At 38.5% G+C, this 9845-nt stretch overlaps 1 non-coding gene across 1 annotated transcript; it reads left to right on the forward strand.

The window, feature by feature from the left end:
* Positions 1-6669: 6669 nt before the first annotated feature.
* Positions 6670-6776, forward strand: LOC132180150 (small nucleolar RNA R71). The gene has a single exon (XR_009440044.1). It is a non-coding gene; the product is annotated as a small nucleolar RNA R71 (small nucleolar RNA).
* The last annotated feature ends 3069 nt before the right edge of the window (positions 6777-9845 follow it).

Below are 9845 nucleotides of genomic sequence, written 5' to 3' on the forward strand. Positions count from 1 at the left end.
AAACTAAAAAGAAAAGGGAAAGAAAGAACCAAAAACCGTAACTAGAAGTAGCCTCCAAATTCCTCTCCCCAAAGTGGTGTCTGATCCAGGATGATTATTCTCAAGGTTTAGAGGTCTATTTATAGGGCTTTAGAAGTCCTTGTTACACTAGTAAAACTAGAAAATTTGTAGGTTTAGTCCTATTACAATTGGGACTTGGAAAACCCTAATATGGAAGGAAAGGGCGTTTTGGCCGCAGCTCTTTGTTCTCCAGCGCATGGGTGCGCTCGATCGCAGCCCGTGTGTGCTCGATCGCAAGTGCGATCGATCATAGACCACGTGCGCTAGATCGCAAGTGCAATCGATCATAAGTCAACTGCGCTCGATCGCACTACCATAAATTTCAACTTTTTCCAATTTCTCTCTTTGAGCCCAAATCTTCCAGATTTACTTCCTTCTCTTCCAAAAGCGTACAAAAGCATGGAAAACACATAAAAGAACTATAATAGCATAAATTAACAACACTTAAGGAATTAAGACATATAAGTTTAAGGGCTAAAATATGAATATTTTGGCACTTAACAGTAAGAGATATCGGTTTTGAAAAACGTTTTCCATCCATTGCTGAGAAAAATTGTTCTTTCAACATGTGCTTCAACACTAGGACTGTAATTGTTGAGCGTCCTATTACCCTTCTTGATTTCACCTCTGGGGAGTATGCTTTCATTCCCCAAATCTTTGAATTTTGAGGTTGGCTATTCGTCACTCAATCTGCCCCAACTATTTATTTGGACCTTGTTCATGAGTTTTACTCCAATATTTCTGCCTATTGTGCTCTTACCTCTTCTCTTACCACTCGGGTTTGAGGAAAAGGTATCTCTTTGACCCCTGAATTACTTTCTCAGATTCTGGATATTTCTTTTGTGGCTAGTAGTCAATTCCCTTATCCCCCAGATACTGCTCCGACTAGAGAATTGTTAGGAGAACTCTTTAAGAAAACTCCTTGGCCTTTTGGTTTAGCTTATTTTCCTGTGAACTCCATTAAGTTGCTTAAACGTATACTTGCTCTTCTAATTATGTGCAATTTTTTGCCTGTACTTCGAAAGACTGATTTCACTCTTGATAGGGCTCAATTTATTTATGCTCTACTTAAAAACCATCGTATCAACTTATCTGCTTGCATCATTGATCTTATGGTTTCGATCAAGACTTCCAACTCGAAAAAAATAGCTCTTTCATACAGTGGTACCATTAGTAAAATGTTGTCTCATTTCTCTGTTGTCCCCTATTCTTCTGACCACAATGCCCCTCAACCTAGTCCCCTTGATCAAACTATGGTTCTTAAATCAGAACCACAAAAGAGAAAAAGGTCAAGTGGTCCTTTGTCTTTTCCATCATCTTCGTCTACCCCTCAGGTTTCTTTTGAGGATTCTAGTCTTCTTGTAATGGTGATTGGAGAAACAAAGAATTTGTTTGAAAGTCAATCTTCTTGTATGTGCAACATTCGACGCTTATCAGTGTTCTTTGCTTCTCCATGGCAACTCTATTTATACTACTAGGATCTAAGGAGAAAACTGATTCTTAACCTTGTGGGACTAGCACTTGGTTTAGCACTTGGGCTTGGGTTTTATCCTCAAGCCCAATGCTCCTTAGACTTAACTTTAGCCCTTTGGATTTAATTCCCTTGGGCCCAAAGTTTACTTACTAGCTACAAGAATTAAAACCAAAAAGCCCAAAGTTTATTTTAATTCTTTAGCCTATAAGAATTAGCTCATAAGCCCAATTGCTCTATTTATAAAATAAAACATCCCAAGTAAATACACATAATTATAACTGAGGCCCAATATATATATACTAGTCAATTTACATCAGCTCAAAGAGGGACCCAAAGGAAAAAATATCATTAGCTTAATAGGTCCGCGACTATATCTACATTGATCATATCACACGACTCTATTTAATCACAATTAATACCACTACATAACTATGACTGCACTTTAATGAATTTTTTGATTTAATCAAATAATACTCGTGACGTACTTATTACGTATGTTACCCCTCAATGGAATTATCCCATAGTCGAACCAAAGTCTATGTATTGTCACTTTGTTCACTACATCTTTCATTGAGTCACTGATTTAACTTCATGATTATCCTTAAGTACCTTGTGAGAAATATTCTCACCTTGTACATGTATAAGTTTCAGTGATACCTATTGAAACACTCAGGCCCGAGCTTCAAGATAATCTTTCCCATTAAATCTAAAACAAGGGGAATGGTCCTTGTCGCTTTGTCTTAGACAAAGGATTTGGATTCCTTCTTGAAATCAGTCTTCCTACAATGCTACATCTGATCACCCAACGTACCGAGGTTAGATCGATCGAAAATAGGTCTCACTCTTTTAATACATCAAAGTAATCTACAATTCACATCTGAGTTCAAAGAACTTCTCAGGATTTAGAGTAAATACTATAAGCCATCTTGCACGTACATCATTGTTAAGACTGTATTAGTAAACAAATGATGACTCACGTGCTCCTGTTCGGTGTATGGCCCAAACTTGCCAATACCCCAACATATCAACCCGAAGCCTACCTACTTCTCCTAACCAAAACAAGTCGTTGATGTTCAATATTTTATAGTCTAGGTGGGGTTCCAAATTCCATTTATGACTACGAACAATTAGTTTATAAGTTGCAAGGACCTTTGAGTATGATCTTCTGTGATACACACACCATCACTCAAATACAATGCATCTTAGGGATCTTACATACATATAATCGAACAAAACACAATCACACATATATGTCATGCAAGAATATAATCGTATATAGACTTGTTCTTTTTCATAATATTTAAAACATTATCCAATCAATTGGAGTTTTGGACACCATTTCCAATAGATGTGTAGTCAACCTGGGTGAGTACAAACTCACATGATACTAGCCATTACTTTTCCCGCATTGTATGACTATTTTTGTGTGTACCAAAACATGCATTTTGCAACTCTCATGAAATACATTTTAGTTGCATTATGAACTTTACATTTAGAGAAAATGTGCTACTTAACAAGAGAATGAGATGATGAGATTTGTAATAGCATATATGTAAAATATGGACAAGACTAATTGCATCGTATGACATGGTACACTGGTACGTGCGGGATAATGGCCATGGGCTTACTATACATGTTAACTCTATGGTCAAATGTGTGTGTGGATATGTTATATGAGCCATGGATCAAATGGTTATTTAATGATCTGCGCAGCCTTAACAGGTGGGTCACTACAAGACGTACATCATTAGTAGCGTGGACCATCTGAGGTCGGACTCGGTCGGGCTGCTAGTGTTATGAACGGTAGCGTACATTGGTCGAGGCATCGACATTGTATTATAGGTCCCTTGGGACAGCGCCAACCCTGCTGAGAAGGGATAATATCTCGGGTAGATCATACAGTTGAACTATCATTGATTCACATGATTATAACATGTACTATACCTATACTGCATTCATAAATAACTATCATGTTTAAAATGCTGCATACTTATCAAGCAGAGTTTATCACTAAATCGCATAAGTAACATATGTATTTTTACTCACTAAGTCTTTAGACTTACCCATTTATTTTACACCCTTCATTATGTGTAATTATGCGGTTTAGCTAGCATATAGGAGGATGGATACGGACAGCCAGCTAGTGGTGGCCAAGGATCTAATTCAGACATGGACCCAGTTTGGCTCAAGTCCATATGGGACAATGAAGGATCCACTCAGGCGGAGATGATTGAGATTGTTATTATGTTAGCACTACATAAGCTTAGGCATTGATCTTGTTATTTCTTAGACAATTATCTTGGGTTCGTAATATATTGATGATCGGTCTTTGACTAGTACATTTTAGGATCTATTATGTTATGATGTTTTATCGTTACTCTGGTTGTTATGATTATGGGATTTAATTATTGTTTTCCTATTCCTGTGGTTGAAAGTCTTCCACTGTAGTCTCTCTTGGGAGAGGTTATGATCCCTGAGTCTTGTTCGGACAAGGCTAGGAGGCAAATCATGGAGTCAATTACCAGTTAATTGATTTTCACGGGGTGTTATAGAACAAGTTCTAAAGGGGAAGAAGACTAACTGGAGGACTCAAAGCAGCACGGTCAATGAATACAATAACTTTAGAACCAATCAAGTATGACCTAAACTTCTCCAAAGCAAATATGATAGCTAACAATTCTTTCTCAGGAGTAGAATAATTTAGCTGAGCATCATTCAAAGATCTAGAAGCATAATATATAGCATGAGGTACCTTATTGATTCTTTGACCTAAAACGGCTCCCAAGGTAAAGTCATTGGCACCGCACATGAGCTCGAATGGAAGGCTCGAATCAGGTGCCATCATTATTGGTGCAAATGGGAGCAGCTTTTTCAATATGTTGAAAGCATCCATGCGTTCGTCAATCCATTCAAACTTGACATCCTTGGCCAGTAGTGCACACAAGGGTCTAGAGATCTTGGAGAAATCCTTGATGAATCTTCTATAGAGCCCGGCATGTCCCAGAAAACTTCTTACACCTTAGGCCATCATAGAAGGAGGGAGTTTGGAGATGATGTCAATTTTGGCCTTATCTACCTCAATGCCCTTGCTGGAAATGGCATGACCCAGCACAATGCCTTGTTGTACCATAAAGTGGCACTTTTCCCAATTAAGCACTAAGTTGCATTCTTCACACCTCTTGAGGACAATCTTTAGATGATGGAGGCATTCAACAAAATTAGAGCCAAAAACACTAAAATCATCCATAAATACCTCAATAAATTTCTCCACCATGTCTGAGAAAATGCTCATCATGTATCTTTGAAAGGTGGCGGGTGCATTGTATAGTCCAAACGGCATCCTTCTGTAAGCAAATGTGCCAAAAGGACATGTGAAGGTGGTCTTTTCTTGGTCCTTTGGTGCTTTTGCAATTCGGTTGTAGCCACTATATCTATCCAGAAAGAAGTAATATCTATGGCCATCTAACCTCTCTACCATCTGATCAATGAAGGGCAGAGGAAAATGATTTTTTCAGGTCACCTTGTTCAGCCTTCAGTAGTCAATACATACCCTCCAACCGGTGGTTATTCTTGTACGTACCAGCTCGTCTTCTTCATTTTTCACCACTGTGATCCCACTCTTTTTCGGTACTACTTGAACCAGACTTACCGATTTACTGTATGAGATGGGATAGATAATGCCAACAAACAACAATTTAAAAAACCTTAGCCTTGACTACCTCCTTCATGTGTGGTTTGAGTCTTCTTTGCGCATCCCTAGTTGGCTTTGCTTCATCCTCAAGGAAGATTTGATGCATGCACTTGGCTGGACTTATGCCTTTGATGTCGGTAATAGTCCATCCTAATGTAGTTTTATGTTCTCTAAGAAATCTCAATAGCTTCTCTCCTCTTCCTCCAAACTTAGGTTTGCAGCATCTATCACAGGTAGTGTCTAGTTCTCTCCCAAGTAAGAATATGTCGGATGTTCTGGTAACTGCTTCAACTCCAATCCTGGTGCCTTGACAGTGGAAGGGACAAGAATAGTATTAGTAGGCACAAGAGTCTCAAAGGGTGGGGTATACTTCCTTGAATGTGGTGGAGAGGTCTCAAGGAGGTGCACAGCTTCAATGATGTCATCAGTAACATCTTCAAAATCTGGCTCAATGTCTTGCCTTGTGAAACCATTAGTGAGGGTGGCCTCCACTGGATCAATATGATGGACCTGAAAAACTCTCTCAATAGCACCTTGAATGATATAGACATTAAAGCATTCCAGATTATCTTGGGGTAATTTCAATGCATCAAATATTTTGAATTCTATCTTCTCACCATTTACCTTCATACTCACATTACCCTTTTTCACACAAATTTTAGTATCAGTAGTTCTTGTAAAGGGTCTTCCTAAGATAATAGGCAAAGGCAATGGCATAGGGGATTCTTCCATATCTAATACAATGAAATCAGCAGGTAAAATAAATTGATCTACCTTTACCAAGACATCCTCTAGTATACCTCTCGGTCTTTTGATCCTTCTGTCTGCCAATTGTAAGGCGATTGAAGTTGGTTGAAGCTCCCCCAAACCGAGTATCTCATACATAGTGTATGGTAGCAGATTGACGCCTACTCTTAGATCCAATAATGCACACTCAAAAAGATGGTCACCAATCATGCAAGGAATAGTAAAACTACTCGGATCTTTAAGCTTTGGTGGTAATTTCCTTAACAACACCGCACTTACCTCTTATATTAAAGCCACTGTTTCATGCTTCTGATCTGTAAATGAATACAAAGGATAAGTCTTAGTGGTGTGGTCAGAATTGGAACATATGGCACATACCTGGACTTGTGCAGCTTGCTGAATGGCAGAGATGTTCTGAGTAGTCATGGCCTTTACAAGCATATCTAGCTTCCTCTCCATGGCAGCCATCTGATTTTGAACTCTACCATTCATGTTTACTTCATACATGCCCTTACTTTTTACTCCATGTCTCCCTCTGGATGAGAATTTTTGGGAGTTCTCGCTTAATGTCTCAAAGAGCTCTATGGCTTCCTCACTGTTCTTTTCCATAAGCACACCTCCACAAGCAGAGTCAACAATACTTTTGTTAGTGTCATTTAAACCTTCATAGAAAGCTTGTACCTAATCATCTTGAGATAGGTTGTGATGTGGACACTTGAGAAGCAGCTCATTGAAGTGTTCCCATGCTTCGAAGAAAAGATCTCCATCTCTCTGTTCAAATGTTTGAATCTCCCTTCTAAGTTGCCTTGTCTTTTGAGCTAGGAAAAACTTCTTAAGGAATTTAGTGGCTAACCCATCCCAAGTAGTAATGGGACCTGCAGGCAAGGAATTTAACCATAACTTAGCATTATCTTTTAAATAAAAAGGAAAGAGGATTAACCTGATTCCTTCTAGAGTTAAGCACTGGATGTTTTGAGTCTTACAGAGATCAAAGAACTCCCTAACGTGCAAGTGTGGATCCTCAGTAGGTGTGCCTCTGAAGTGAGTCAAAGTATTGAGTATTTGAGGTGGCAAATTGAAGCTGCCCTGTGCTTCTGGTTGGTAGGCAACGCATGATGGCTGGTTGAGGTTTTGCGAGATGAAAGAATGTTTCATAGGTCTCTGCACTGGCAGTGGATTCAAGACAGGTTCTCCCATTGTTTCCTCAACTTTGAGTTCTTTTGTCTCGGGGTTGTCTCTAGGCCTTTGTCGAATGGTCCGCACAATTTCTGGATCAATTGGAATGACGGTTGAGTCCTGAGATCGACGACCTTGCATGAAGAAGATCTGTTTTTGCAATTACAGCAGCTTCAATGCTGCTGTTTAGAAAATTACGCTCGATCTCTCCTGAGTGTGCGCTCGATCACAGTGCTTGCAGACATAATGCAGAACTGAGACAAATTCCGATTTAGGTAAATTTTTTTTTAAAAAAAAAAAAAAAAGAAAAAAGAAAAAAGAGAAGAAGAAGAAGAAGAAAGAAAGAAAGAAACAGAACCGATTTAAAAGTAAAAATTAAAATAACAAAACTAAAGGGAAAAAAATTCTAAACAGAATTTAACGCAATCCCGAGCAACGACACCAAAAACTTGTTGTACCGAATACTACCTAAATTAATAGATAATAATCGGTATGTTTTAACTCGCAAGTGCACAAGATCAAAACAGTAGTATAGGGTGCAAGTACGAGATCATTCCCATGAGAATAGCTAAAAATAATGCTTAAAATTAATTCCGAAAATAAAACAAGATAAAAGATTGATTTTGAATTAATAGAGATAAAGAAGTAGGACTTTGATATCCACCACTAATCATGCTTAAATAATTCAACAATATGCTAATGTTCCAATCATATCAAGAACACCTAATGTTTGTCAACCTAAGGGTATGGGTGTATACTCCGTAAGCTATTGATCTCCCAAAGCAATGAATTAGGCATGGGTGTCTACTCTAATTCTTTTCTTTCTCAAAGGATTTAGAATGGGTGTCTACTAAGTTGTTCTTTAAGAAAGCATAAATTTGTGGAAATCAACAAACACATGGAGCCTAGGGCATGGGTGTCTACTCCCGGTCTTCTATGTTGATTAATCTAAGAACCCGTAAGGAGATTCTTTTGTCACTCTATTAAGCCCAGGACTCGATCATCCAAATTGACTCAAATAACAAATCCATACCACATGCATATATTGGCCAAGCACATTCATATGAGGAATTCAATAAAACAGAAAATAATCAAGTTGAGCATCACAATATGATTATCACAAAGGCGCCAATATTGAAATATTAAAGATACATGATTAGGGCTTCAATCTAGCCCTACTAAAATATTTAGTTACACTTAAGTTTGATGCTAATCATCTTCATAAGAAAATAAAAAGGAAAATAATAAACCCGAAAAACGCTTCCTTGAAGAGCCGTCAATTCTTCTCCTAGAACTTGTCTGGAATTGTCTCCATTTCCTAGAGGCCTAGAGGTCTATTTATAGGTTTAGAAAAAACCCTAGAAGTCCTAGAAACCCTAGTAAAGTCATAGGTTTAAGTCCTAGTTCAACAAAGACTTGGAAAACCTAATTTGATGTGGAAAAGGAGTCTGGCCACATGTTTTTTTGCTCCAGCGCACAAGTGCGCTCGATCGTAAGGTTGGTCGCTCGATCGTAGTTGTGCGATTGATCTTCTGTGTTGGGTGGTCAAGTGTGGAGGTCAACTTCTTGTGCATGCGAGCTTGCTTGCTCAAATGCCCTCGCTACTTTGACTTTGGCGCTCGAGCGCTTCTGCACTCGAGCCCTGGTCTTGTACGCTTGATCGCACACTCCAGCTTTTTCCCAAATTGCACTTTAAGTCCAAATTTTCCAGAATTGCGTCCTTTTCTTCAAAAACCTATTAAAATATAGAAAACACAAAAAGAAAGTAAAATAGTACAAACTAACAAAACTAAGAGATTAACAAATATAAATTAAGGGGCTAAAATATGTATATTTTAGCACTTATCACTTAGTAAGTAAACATCACATTAGGGCATAACATGAGCTCATTATTAATAAGCAGAAATAAACATGCACTGTAGGTAAACATTTAAAAGAGGTGCTGACACCGTTAATACATTGTAAAAGTAATGTTTTAGTTAATAAAAGAGTGGTGCATTCTCAGCGGCAATCGCCTAAGTATTTTAATACGGAAAAACTAATGTTTTATAGGTCATAACTATTATATATGGTCTACCCAAGATATTACCCCTTCTCAGCAGGGTTGGCACTGTCCTGAGGGACATGTAATACAATACTAGTGCCCTGACCATTGTACGCTACCGTCCATAACACTCGCAACCCGACCGAGTCCGACCTTTGGTGGCCCATGCTACAAATGATGTACGTCTTGTAGTGATCGCCTGTTAAGGCTACGCCGGTCACAAAACATCCATTGGATCCAACACCCATATAACAACATACACATTTGGCCATTGAATCAAGTCTATATAGTAAACTCATGGCCATTATACTGCATGTACCGGTGTACCATGTCATACAATGCATCTTATCAACAAGTTATTAAAGCAGTTACTAAGTCATTACAAAAATGTAGACATGCTGATATCATACGCGTGGTCATCAGCTAACATATCCCATGTTTTTAAAGAAAGTGTTCGTAAGTGTTTACTTACCTTGTTCGCCTGCTCGAGTCCTCCAACATCATAAAACCCTGCTAGAACGAAATACGACACATTATTATGTGCAGTACTAGAGGACTTCTATGCGTATGGTGCTAAGTTCTATCTAACAAAAGGGATTACTGGACCCTATGACTACACATTTGGAGCTAAGGGGTAGATGCCTTCTCCCTGG

This window comes from Corylus avellana, chromosome ca4, assembly GCF_901000735.1.
Source record: "Corylus avellana chromosome ca4, CavTom2PMs-1.0".
Lineage (NCBI taxonomy): Eukaryota > Viridiplantae > Streptophyta > Magnoliopsida > Fagales > Betulaceae > Corylus > Corylus avellana.